A 12,501-nucleotide genomic window follows, 5' to 3' on the forward strand; every position below is an offset into this window, starting at 1 on the left:
AAAAACAACAAAGGAGCAACAGATTTACAGCGAATTAAAATTTGTAACAAGAGAGAAAAAGAGAAGGAAAAATAGGAAAATAGGGATTTTGTATTTTCTTTTTGGGCTATATAAAGCCAAATACGAAATTTGTAAGGGGTTACACAGAGACATTGAATACAAAAAAAATATTCAGAGAAATCAAAACAAAAAACTCAAAAGGTGATTGCAGATTTTTCTTCTTTCTTTTTCTTCTTTGGATTCTTTTTATTTCATTATTCGGGTGCAAAATAAAAGAAGAGAGGAGTTAAAGGATAGGAGCTTACCTGGCCGTCGGATCTCTGACCATCTTCGGTACAATTAGAGTCTTGGGGGAGGTCGAAGGTGCGAGAACGGCGCAGCCTGTGACAGCCCAAAGTTGACCCTAGTCGGGAAGTGGTTTCGGGACCGCTAAACCGAGTCACCGAAATGTTTGAATGTGATACTTATTGTGTAGAATATGTAATTATGAATGTGTGAAAATTTCAAGCTTCAATTTGGTTGATTTCATGTGAATTTAGTCAATAGGACTTATGTGAGAAAATTCTAAAATGTGATAGGTCAATGTGTGAGGACCTACTAGTGCATGTGGACAAAGGGGGACTTGCATGTCAAATTCCCCCCCCTAATGAGTAGTGGCCGGCCATGACAAGGAAGGATGGGCAAAACATGTCATGAAACATGTTTTGTTAGTGGAAGAATAAAATAAGGAGTATGGGTAATAAAGAAATGGAAAACAAAAGAAAAAAAAATGTGTGTGTGGTGTTTGTCCCCCCATTGCCGTGAGCTAAACAAGAGAAAGGGGGAATCTTGTTCATCCTTTTCTCATCTTCATGCTTGCCAAAAACTAGAAAGAAAAACAAAGAAAAATTTTCTCATCCTTTGGTTCATCCTTGGCCAAAAATTTTAAGGAGGAAAGAAGAAGAAAGGTGAAGAGATTCGGCCATGCATGTAGCTAGGCTAAGCTCAAGAGCAAAGGGGAAATAAAACCGATAAAGGGAAGGAAAAAGTGGTTGAATAGCTAGCGGAATCGTTCGACAACACCCGAGGTAAGTTCTTGAGTAAGAGAGCTTAAATTTCGATGTGATTAAATCATGCTCTATGTGTGGCTATTGAGCCGAATGTGCAAGGACAATATGTGCCTTGTGTTTGAGTTTCGTAAACGAAAATGAAATATGAATGTGCTATGAATTATTGTTAGATGTGCATGATTAATTGAATGCTGTCCGGGCTAAGTCCCGAAGGCTTTGTGCTAAGTGAATATATCCGGATTAAGATCCGAAGGCCTTTGTGCGAGAACTAAATCCGGGTTAAGTCCCGAAGGCATTCGTGCGAGTTATTAAATCCGGGTTAAGCCCCGAAGGCATTCGTGCGAGTTATTAAATCCGGGTTAAGTCCCGAAGGCATTCGTGCGAGTTGTTAAATCCGGGTTATGTCCCGAAGGCATTGTGTGAGTTACTAAAACCGGGCTATGTCCCGAAGGCATTTGAACGAGGAGCTATATCCGGTTAAATCCCGAAGGTACGTGATTTGGTAATGAATGAGCTTGCTGTAAAATTCCAGCGAATACTCGAAAAACATCCCAATATGGGGATATGTTACGTATGTGTTGAATTTAATCGAGCCCTTACAAATAAATGTTCGCTCAGTTGATAAACGAGCTACCGGCCTTCGGCCAAGTTAGTTTATTGTGTATGTACATAATGGTTGTTAATGTTGTGAAGCAAGTTTGATATCGGTAAATTGCGTATTATGAAATATTCCGTTTAGCTAAATGTGTGCTATTCTTTGTGCATGCTGGAATTCCTTGCTCAAACTTACTAAGCATAAATTGCTTACTCGTTACATTGCTCCTCTGTTTTATAGATTTTTGGTTCTCCAGCTATCGGACTCGGGATCTTGAAGTCGAAGTCGCCCACACTATCAAAGGCTCTTTTGGGTACTATTTTGGTTGAATTTTGTTATGGCATGTATAGGACTACCCATTGTTGTCTTTCGAGTACTTTATGAAATGTATAAGTGTACAGCCATGCGAAGATGGCTTGTAGAAGTGGAGTATGGCATTAGACCATTCGTATTTATGAATGTATAGATGGTTTCATGATGTAACTATGTTGGAATGGAAGTGTTGAGCAAAGGATCAGCCACTAGAATGGCTAAGTATGATCATATGTGGGCTTATGTATGACAAGGCCCTAGTTGGTCCATGAAACCCCAAATTAGGTAAGGTTCACTTTGAAAACAGAAGCTGATAGCAGCAGTGGTGTGGATTGGAAAAATCACAAGAATTCGTAGGAGTGGAATTAAATAGTGAATAAATTATGTAATCGAACCTTGATGAATCTACTTTCATATGGAAGTAACGAAACAATTATAGGAACAGTACAGAAAGAGATATTTGGGTTCTTGTGGAACAGGGCCAGAACAGTTTCTGGATTCACTGTTCCGCCTTTGGAAATTCACTATAAATTGACCAGAGATAATTAGGGGTCATACCATATATGTATGGATTCCTCTCTGAGTCTAGTTTCCATAGAAACAAACGGCATCAGTATTGAAGCTCTGTGCAGAGAGATATCCCAGTCGTAATGGGAAAAGGTCAGTGTAGTCGACCCCTGTAACATGGGAGACTTTGACTAATAAACTGTACTAGTTTGCCCGACCAAAAATTCTAGAAAAAAATCCATAGGTGGGGACATGAGTCTAGTTTCAGGGAAAAATCACAAAACTGATTTTTGAGTTGTGAAACTCAAGATATGATTTTTGAAGCGACTAGTACTCAGACTGGGTAGTGTCTGGAAAAATTTTTCAAAGTTTGTTAACATCTCGTGTCCGACTCCGGTGTCGGTCTCGGGTTCGGGGTGTTACATTTTATTGGTATCAGAGCTACGGTTTAGTCGATTCTAGGACTACCGTAATGTTTTGGGTCTAGCTATACATGCCATTTTATGTGATTACTTGATAGTGTGGTGATTTCCGACAATTGTAAATGTTTTTATTTATAGTAATGGATCCCGATCGTGACCGAGAGGTAGCTGATGATCTTGAGAGTGTAGCGCCTGCTCCCGCACAAGGGACAGTGCCGGCAAACTCTCAACCTAATGCTAGTAATCAGAATGATGAAGCTAGACAAGCATTCTATAGCGTGATGAATGATTGGTTTAACCAATACATTCGAACTAATATGGCTGTTCCACAACCTCCATTCCCGAACAAATACTACCCCCGCACCTACAATACCGCCGGTAACGGACCAAATAAGGTCACATAAGCCCCAGTTGACAGAATCCGAAAACATGGGGCTACTGAATTTAAGGCTATGGATAGCGATGATGCCGAGCAAGCTGAATTTTGGCTGGACAACACTATCCGGGTACTCGATGAGCTATCTTGTACACCCGATGAATGCCTAAAGTGTGCTATCTCCTTGCTACGTGATTCTGCCTACTATTGGTGGAGTACTCTGACTTCTATTGTGCCCCGAGAGCAAGTAACTTGGGAGTTTTTCCAAACTGAGTTTCGGAAAAAGTATATCAGTCAGAGATTTGTTGATCAAAAACGGAAGGAATTTCTTGAGCTTAAGCAAGGCTCCATGTCGGTTACTGATTACGAGCGAAAATTTGTTAGACTTAGCAAATACGCTCGGGAATGTGTTTCGTCCGAAGCTATTATGTGTAAACGCTTCGAGGATGGGCTGAATGAAGATATAAAAATGTTCGTTGGCGTTCTTGAAATACAAGAGTTCGTGGTACTTGTTGAACGAGCTTGTAAAGCCGAAGAGCTTAGAAAAGAAAAGCAAAGAGTTGATGAGGGAACTGGAGAGTTTCGTAAAAGATCCTCGGGGAGGTCTCTTCAACAGACATCGAAGAGATTTCGAGATGATGTGGGCCAGTTTAGAGGCACTTCGGGCCTTTTTGGACGAGATCGTGATCGACCCCCTGTGGGTACACGAGGCACTTCGGTCGCCAGTGTTGGGAATGAACGTCGAGACAGGACGAAATGCCGATATTGCGGTAAATGGCATTCGAGGAGTTGTAGATTTCCTGACCGCTCCTGTTACAAATGCGGATCAGTGGACCACTTCATTAAAGATTGCCCGAGGTTGTCGGGGCAGAATGCAAATCAGAGTGGGAGACCGGGTGCTACCACTGCTCGAGGTAGACCATCTGGAAATATGGGCAATGCTGGTGGTGGTCAGAGAGGATCTAGAGATGATATAACCAGATCCGAAGCCCGTGCGCCTGCTAGAGCTTATGCTATACGTGCCCGCGAGGATGCTTCTTCACCTGATGTTATTACCGGTACATTCACCCTCTTTGATACTAATGTAATTGCTTTGATTGACCCCGGTTCTACTCATTCTTACATATGTGAAACCTTAGCATCCAGTAAGACTTTACCTATTGAGTCTACTGAGTTCGTAATTCGGGTGTCAAATCCCTTGGGTCGTTACGTGCTTGTCGACAAAGTGTGTAAGAAATTTCCCCTGGAAATTCGAGGTTCCTGTTTTCCAGCGGACTTGATGCTTTTGCCGTTTGATGAATTTGATGTTATCCTTGGGTTGGATTGGTTGACCGCGCATGATGCGATTGTGAATTGCAAGAGCAAGACTATTGATTTGAGGTGCGCAAATAACGAAGTAGTCCGAATTGAGTCTGCGGACTTGGAGGGGATGCCAGCTGTAATATCAGCAATGTTGGCACAGAAATATGTAAGAAAAGGGTGCGAAGCATACCTTGCATATGTGCTTGATGACAAAGAATTAGAAAAGAAACCCGAATCTGTGCCGGTGGTTTGTGAATACCCGGATGTTTTTCCGGAAGAATTACCGGGTTTACCACCTGTTCGGGAGGTAGAGTTTGGTATTGAGCTTGTACCTGGGACTACGCCGATTTCGATAGCTCCGTATCGTATGGCACCAACTGAGTTAAAGGAGTTGAAAGCTCAGTTGCAAGAACTGACGGATAGAGGTTTCGCTCGACCAAGTTTCTCACCTTGGGGTGCACCAGTATTGTTCGTGAAAAAGAAGGACGGAACCATGAGGTTGTGCATTGACTATCGTCAGCTGAATAAAGTGACGATAAAGAACAAATATCCGTTGCCGTGCATCGATGATTTGTTCGACCAACTGAAGGGAGCCTCAGTGTTCTCAAAAATAGATTTGAGATCGGGCTATTATCAGTTACGAATTCGAGATCCAGATATTCCCAAAACTGCCTTCAGAATGAGATATGGTCACTACGAATTCTTAGTGATGCCGTTTGGGCTCACTAATGCCCCTGCGGTATTTATGGATTTGATGAATCGGATCTTCAGACCGTATTTGGATCAGTTCATAGTTGTGTTCATTGATGACATTTTGGTCTATTCAAGAGATGAGACCGAACATGCTGGGCATCTGAGGCTAGTGCTGCAAATTTTGCGGGATAAGCAGTTATATGCTAAGTTCAGTAAGTGTGAGTTCTGGTTAAGAGAGGTTAGCTTCTTGGGTCATGTGGTATCCGCGTCGGGTATTCGAGTTGACCCGAACAAAATTTCAGCCATACTTGACTGGAAACCTCCGAGAAATATTACTGAAGTTCGGAGCTTTTTGGGGCTCGCCGGTTATTACCGACGATTTGTGAAAGGTTTCTCGATGATAGCCACACCAATGACGAAGCTACTTCAAAAGGATGTTAAGTTCGAGTGGACGGAGAAATGTCAGAAAAGTTTCAACCAACTGAAAACTCATTTGACTGAAGCTCCAATTTTGGTGCAACCCGAATCAGGTAAAGAGTTTGTCATTTATAGTGACGCATCCCTACTTGGGTTGGGTTGCGTATTGATGCAAGAAGGTCGAGTCGTGGCCTATGCGTCGAGACAATTGAAGCCACACGAGAGGAATTATCCGACCCATGATCTCGAACTAGCTGCCATCGTGTTTGCTTTAAAAATATGGCGACATTATCTGTTTGGTGAGAAGTGCCATGTATTTTCGGATCAAAAAAGTCTCAAATATTTGATGACTCAACGAGACTTGAATCTGCGACAAAGACGTTGGCTTGAGTTGTTGAAAGATTACGAGCTTGTCATTGATTACCACCCGGGAAAGGCTAACGTGGTTGCGGACGCCTTAAGCCGGAAGTCATTGTTTGCTTTACGAGCGATGAACGTGCATTTGTCTGTTCTACCAGACAGTGTGTTAGTAGCTGAATTAAAAGCTAAACCATTATTGACTCACCAAATTCGTGAAGCTCAGAAAGTCGATGATGAATTGGTTGCAAAACGGGCTAAGTGTTTTCCGAACGAGGAATCGGAGTTTCAAATTGATGATGATGATTGTTTGAGGATCAGAAATCGTTTGTGTGTTCCAAGGAATTCGGAACTCATTTCGATGATTCTGAACGAAGCCCATTGTAGCCGAATGTCAATTCACCCGGGGAGTACGAAAATGTACAACGATTTGAAACGTCAATTTTGGTGGCATGGTATGAAACGGGACATCTCCGACTTTGTTTTGAGATGTTTAATATGTCAACAAGTGAAAGCGGAACATCAAGTGCTTTCAGGATTACTCCAGCCGATCATGATACCCGAGTGGAAATGGGATCGAGTCACAATGGACTTTGTGTCCGGACTGCCCTTGTCAGCAAGTAAGAGGGTTGCGATATGGGTTATTGTTGATAGACTGACTAAGTCGGCTCATTTCATCCCCGTACGTACGGATTTTTCATTGGATAAACTAGCTGAATTGTACGTTTATCAAATTGTGAGATTACACGGGGTACCTGTTTCTATCGTGTCGGATAGAGATCCGAGATTCACCTCACGATTTTGGAAGAAATTGCAAGAAGCTCTGGGTACTAAGCTGCATTTTAGCACTGCTTTTCACCCCCAAACCGATGGTCAATCCGAGCGGATAATTCAGATACTTGAGGATATGTTGAGATGTTGCATCCTCGAGTTCAGTAGTTCATGGGAACGGTATTTACCTTTGATTGAATTCGCTTACAACAATAGTTTTCAATCAAGTATTAAGATGGCACCTTATGAGGCTTTGTACGGTCGTAAATGCCGTACACCATTGTTTTGGACCGAGCTCGGTGAAAGCAAAATTTTCGGAGTTGATTTGATTAGAGATGCTGAACAGAAAGTAAAGGTAATCCGTGAAAGTCTGAAGGTATCCACGGATCGTCAGAAATCGTACGCAGATTTGAAACGAAAAGACATCGAGTATCAGGTGGGAGACAAAGTGTTCCTTAAGGTTTCACCTTGGAAAAAGATACTCAGGTTCGGCCGTAAGGGCAAGTTGAGCCCAAGATTCATTGGGCCGTACGAAATCTCCGAACGAGTTGGTCCGGTTGCGTATAGATTGATTTTGCCCCCGGAGCTTGAAAAGATTCATGACGTCTTTCATGTTTCGATGCTTCGACGCTATCGATCTGATCCATCGCACATAATTAGCCCATCGGAGGTTGAAATTCAAGTCGACATGAGCTATGAAGAAGAACCGATGCGTATCCTAGCTCGTGAAGTGAAGGAGTTGCGAAACAAAAGAGTTCCACTAGTAAAGGTGTTATGGCTCAAACTCGGGATCGAGGAAGCTACTTGGGAGACCGAGAGCTCGATGAAAGAACGATACCCAAACCTATTTACCGGTAAGATTTTCGGGGACAAAAATTTCTTAAGTGGGGGAGAGTTGTGACAGCCCAAAGTTGACCCTAGTCGGGAAGTGGTTTCGGGACCGCTAAACCGAGTCACCGAAATGTTTGAATGTGATACTTATTGTGTAGAATATGTAATTATGAATGTGTGAAAATTTCAAGCTTCAATTTGGTTGATTTCATGTGAATTTAGTCAATAGGACTTATGTGAGAAAATTCTAAAATGTGATAGGTCAATGTGTGAGGACCTACTAGTGCATGTGGACAAAGGGGGACTTGCATGTCAAATTCCCCCCTAATGAGTAGTGGCCGGCCATGACAAGGAAGGATGGGCAAAACATGTCATGAAACATGTTTTGTTAGTGGAAGAATAAAATAAGGAGTATGGGTAATAAAGAAATGGAAAACAAAAGAAAAAAAAAATGTGTGTGTGGTGTTTGTCCCCCCATTGCCGTGAGCTAAACAAGAGAAAGGGGGAATCTTGTTCATCCTTTTCTCATCTTCATGCTTGCCAAAAACTAGAAAGAAAAACAAAGAAAAATTTTCTCATCCTTTGGTTCATCCTTGGCCAAAAATTTTAAGGAGGAAAGAAGAAGAAAGGTGAAGAGATTCGGCCATGCATGTAGCTAGGCTAAGCTCAAGAGCAAAGGGGAAATAAAACCGATAAAGGGAAGGAAAAAGTGGTTGAATAGCTAGCGGAATCGTTCGACAACACCCGAGGTAAGTTCTTGAGTAAGAGAGCTTAAATTTCGATGTGATTAAATCATGCTCTATGTGTGGCTATTGAGCCGAATGTGCAAGGACAATATGTGCCTTGTGTTTGAGTTTCGTAAACGAAAATGAAATATGAATGTGCTATGAATTATTGTTAGATGTGCATGATTAATTGAATGCTGTCCGGGCTAAGTCCCGAAGGCTTTGTGCTAAGTGAATATATCCGGATTAAGATCCGAAGGCCTTTGTGCGAGAACTAAATCCGGGTTAAGTCCCGAAGGCATTCGTGCGAGTTATTAAATCCGGGTTAAGCCCGAAGGCATTCGTGCGAGTTATTAAATCCGGGTTAAGTCCCGAAGGCATTCGTGCGAGTTGTTAAATCCGGGTTATGTCCCGAAGGCATTGTGTGAGTTACTAAAACCGGGCTATGTCCCGAAGGCATTTGAACGAGGAGCTATATCCGGTTAAATCCCGAAGGTACGTGATTTGGTAATGAATGAGCTTGCTGTAAAATTCCAGCGAATACTCGAAAAACATCCCAATATGGGGATATGTTACGTATGTGTTGAATTTAATCGAGCCCTTACAAATAAATGTTCGCTCAGTTGATAAACGAGCTACCGGCCTTCGGCCAAGTTAGTTTATTGTGTATGTACATAATGGTTGTTAATGTTGTGAAGCAAGTTTGATATCGGTAAATTGCGTATTATGAAATATTCCGTTTAGCTAAATGTGTGCTATTCTTTGTGCATGCTGGAATTCCTTGCTCAAACTTACTAAGCATAAATTGCTTACTCGTTACATTGCTCCTCTGTTTTATAGATTTTTGGTTCTCCAGCTATCGGACTCGGGATCTTGAAGTCGAAGTCGCCCACACTATCAAAGGCTCTTTTGGGTACTATTTTGGTTGAATTTTGTTATGGCATGTATAGGACTACCCATTGTTGTCTTTCGAGTACTTTATGAAATGTATAAGTGTACAGCCATGCGAAGATGGCTTGTAGAAGTGGAGTATGGCATTAGACCATTCGTATTTATGAATGTATAGATGGTTTCATGATGTAACTATGTTGGAATGGAAGTGTTGAGCAAAGGATCAGCCACTAGAATGGCTAAGTATGATCATATGTGGGCTTATGTATGACAAGGCCCTAGTTGGTCCATGAAACCCCAAATTAGGTAAGGTTCACTTTGAAAACAGAAGCTGATAGCAGCAGTGGTGTGGATTGGAAAAATCACAAGAATTCGTAGGAGTGGAATTAAATAGTGAATAAATTATGTAATCGAACCTTGATGAATCTACTTTCATATGGAAGTAACGAAACAATTATAGGAACAGTACAGAAAGAGATATTCGGGTTCTTGTGGAACAGGGCCAGAACAGTTTCTGGATTCACTGTTCCGCCTTTGGAAATTCACTATAAATTGACCAGAGATAATTAGGGGTCATACCATATATGTATGGATTTCTCTCTGAGTCTAGTTTCCATAGAAACAAACGGCATCAGTATTGAAGCTCTGTGCAGAGAGATATCCCAGTCGTAATGGGAAAAGGTCAGTGTAGTCGACCCCTGTAACATGGGAGACTTTGACTAATAAACTGTACTAGTTGGCCTGACCAAAAATTCTAGAAAAAAATCCATAGGTGGGGACATGAGTCTAGTTTCAGGGAAAAATCACAAAACTGATTTTTGAGTTGTGAAACTCAAGATATGATTTTTGAAGCGACTAGTACTCAGACTGGGCAATGTCTGGAAAAATTTTTCAAAGTTTGTTAACATCTCGTGTCCGACTCCGGTGTCGGTCTCGGGTTCGGGGTGTTACACAGCCTTCAAGGGTTGGTACCTAGGGTTATTTTTTGTTGGGGTGATAAATCAGATTTTAAGTTGTTTTAGGTTTTTTTTTAAGTTTTTTAAAGCGTGAAACGACATCGTTTGAGCCTCATTACAATGGCTTCAAAACAGTGCCGTATCGTTCGACACCAGATGACCCGATCCACATGCAGCGTGACCCGCGTGTTTTGGTAAGTGGAGGGTTATTTGCAACCATGACCCTCCACCTTGTAACAGTATTTCAATTCGGTACTTTTTTATTTCATTTCCTTTTTAAATTTAATCTTTTATTTCATTTTTGTTTCGATTAGATCCGCAACAAAGTGCCGCGTTTTGAGGGACGGGAATATTTCCCTTTTGGTCCCCCTGTTATTCGCGTATCTCGTTTCAGCCCCTGCATTTTGATTTATTTCCATTTGTTACCTTTAATTCTGCTTTAAGTTAAAATTCGACCCTTATTAAGTTGTTTTATATTTTCATTTTTAAATATTCACTATTCCATTATTATTTAAATATAGAAAATTTTAAATCTAATATTATTTTTAATATTTATACTTCACATCACTTTAAAGTTATTATACATAAGATTTATCGTATAATATTATTATGTACTATACTTTAAGTTTACTACATATTATTATTTTAAACCTATTATGCATTATTTTTTTATACTTCATCATGTATTATGTATTCATATTTTTGAAGTTATTGTGTTTTATTATTCTAAAATTATTATGTATTATTACTTAAAAGTTATGTTGTATTATTATTTTATTATTTGTACATATTTTTAGCGCATTTCATTTTATTTATAGAATTCTCCTTTATATTTTGTTGTGCTTTTTTTTTAATTGTTCTTCGTATAAATAAAAAGCTCTCTCTTGGGAATTTGATACGTTGTGTCCTAATGTATTGGATGTGACATGTTGATTTCTCGAGACGAGAATTTTCTAAAAAATAATGAGGGCAATATTCAATGCTCGGAATTTTGAGAAATTGTGCCCTAACGTATTGGGCTTCGATTTTTCATCTGACTTAAAGCAATTGAATATCCTTTTTAAACTTCACCGCGCGAGTTTTGAAAATCAAAAGACAAGCTTATTCTCGAGGACTAAAAATGTCGTGTCCTAACGTATTGGGTGTGACATTTTATTACTTTGAGATAAGTAGGTCTTTAGCATCCGTTTTGATTTATCCAGGCATCTTTTATAAAATTAACATTAATAAAAAAGGAAGGATCGTATTTTAAAATCCTTTCAAATTCTCGACACTAAGACATTAAACAATCAATTCGTTACCAATTTTGGGCGTTACGAGGGTGCTAACCCTTCCTCGTACGTAACCGAATCCCGAACCTATTTTCTCAAAATTTGTAGACCTAAAATCATTTTCAAGGTGATCTGATCACACCTCTTTAAAAGATCAGTGGCGACTCTAATTTTCGTCTTTTAAGTAGACAACTAAAATTTTTGTTTTTCAAAAAAGGTGGTTTCGACAGAGTTTTCATGGTAAGATTTTTAATGAGGCAGCATGATATACATATTATAGATAAGTGTACTTTTTTTCATTCACTAAGATTTTTTTCCCAAAGGTTTTTATCTTAGAAAGGCTTTAATGAGGCACACTATCTACCAATTGATATTTAAGGGGAAGTTTATGAATATATTATCATTATGTGGATGCCCATCAAGATCAAGATAAAATTTGATGTATTTTTAGAACTCTCTTATTAATTAGAAGTAGAATTTCATTCCATTTATACTTCTTATGTCTATAATATAAATTTTAGAGAAGTATTGTAAACATCCATGGTGATCAATAAAACTAAAAAAAAAAACATTTCCCACTACAAATTTTTTTCTTAACTATATCAAAATATTCTCGTATAAAATTTCATCTCTAGTGTGTTGAAAATTGTAAGTGGTTAAATTTAAAATGTCATCCAAAAATGTTATAGTGATGAATTTGCACCAAAAATTATAATGATCACACTTCACTGGAGGCTACCGAACTTAGGGTGAGTTTGGATGGGCGGTGCGTTTACCTGCGGTTAGTGTACAAATAGCGGTGGCGGTGAAATTAGATACTATAGTGAGAATGTAGCTTGAGACAAAAAATAAGCTAAACGCACCGCACCATCCAAACCCACCCTTAATCAGATAGCAGTCATGGTGTTACTGATGGATTGCAAACGATAAGCTTTCATGACAACTTAAAATTAAGTTCAATGCTAAGTTTTGGATTCCAATCTTTGCGCCTCCTAAAATTGTACAGGGATGGCAACAATGGCGGCT

The sequence above is a fragment of the Gossypium hirsutum genome, chromosome D11 (assembly GCF_007990345.1).
Source record: "Gossypium hirsutum isolate 1008001.06 chromosome D11, Gossypium_hirsutum_v2.1, whole genome shotgun sequence".
Taxonomy (NCBI): Eukaryota; Viridiplantae; Streptophyta; class Magnoliopsida; order Malvales; family Malvaceae; genus Gossypium; species Gossypium hirsutum.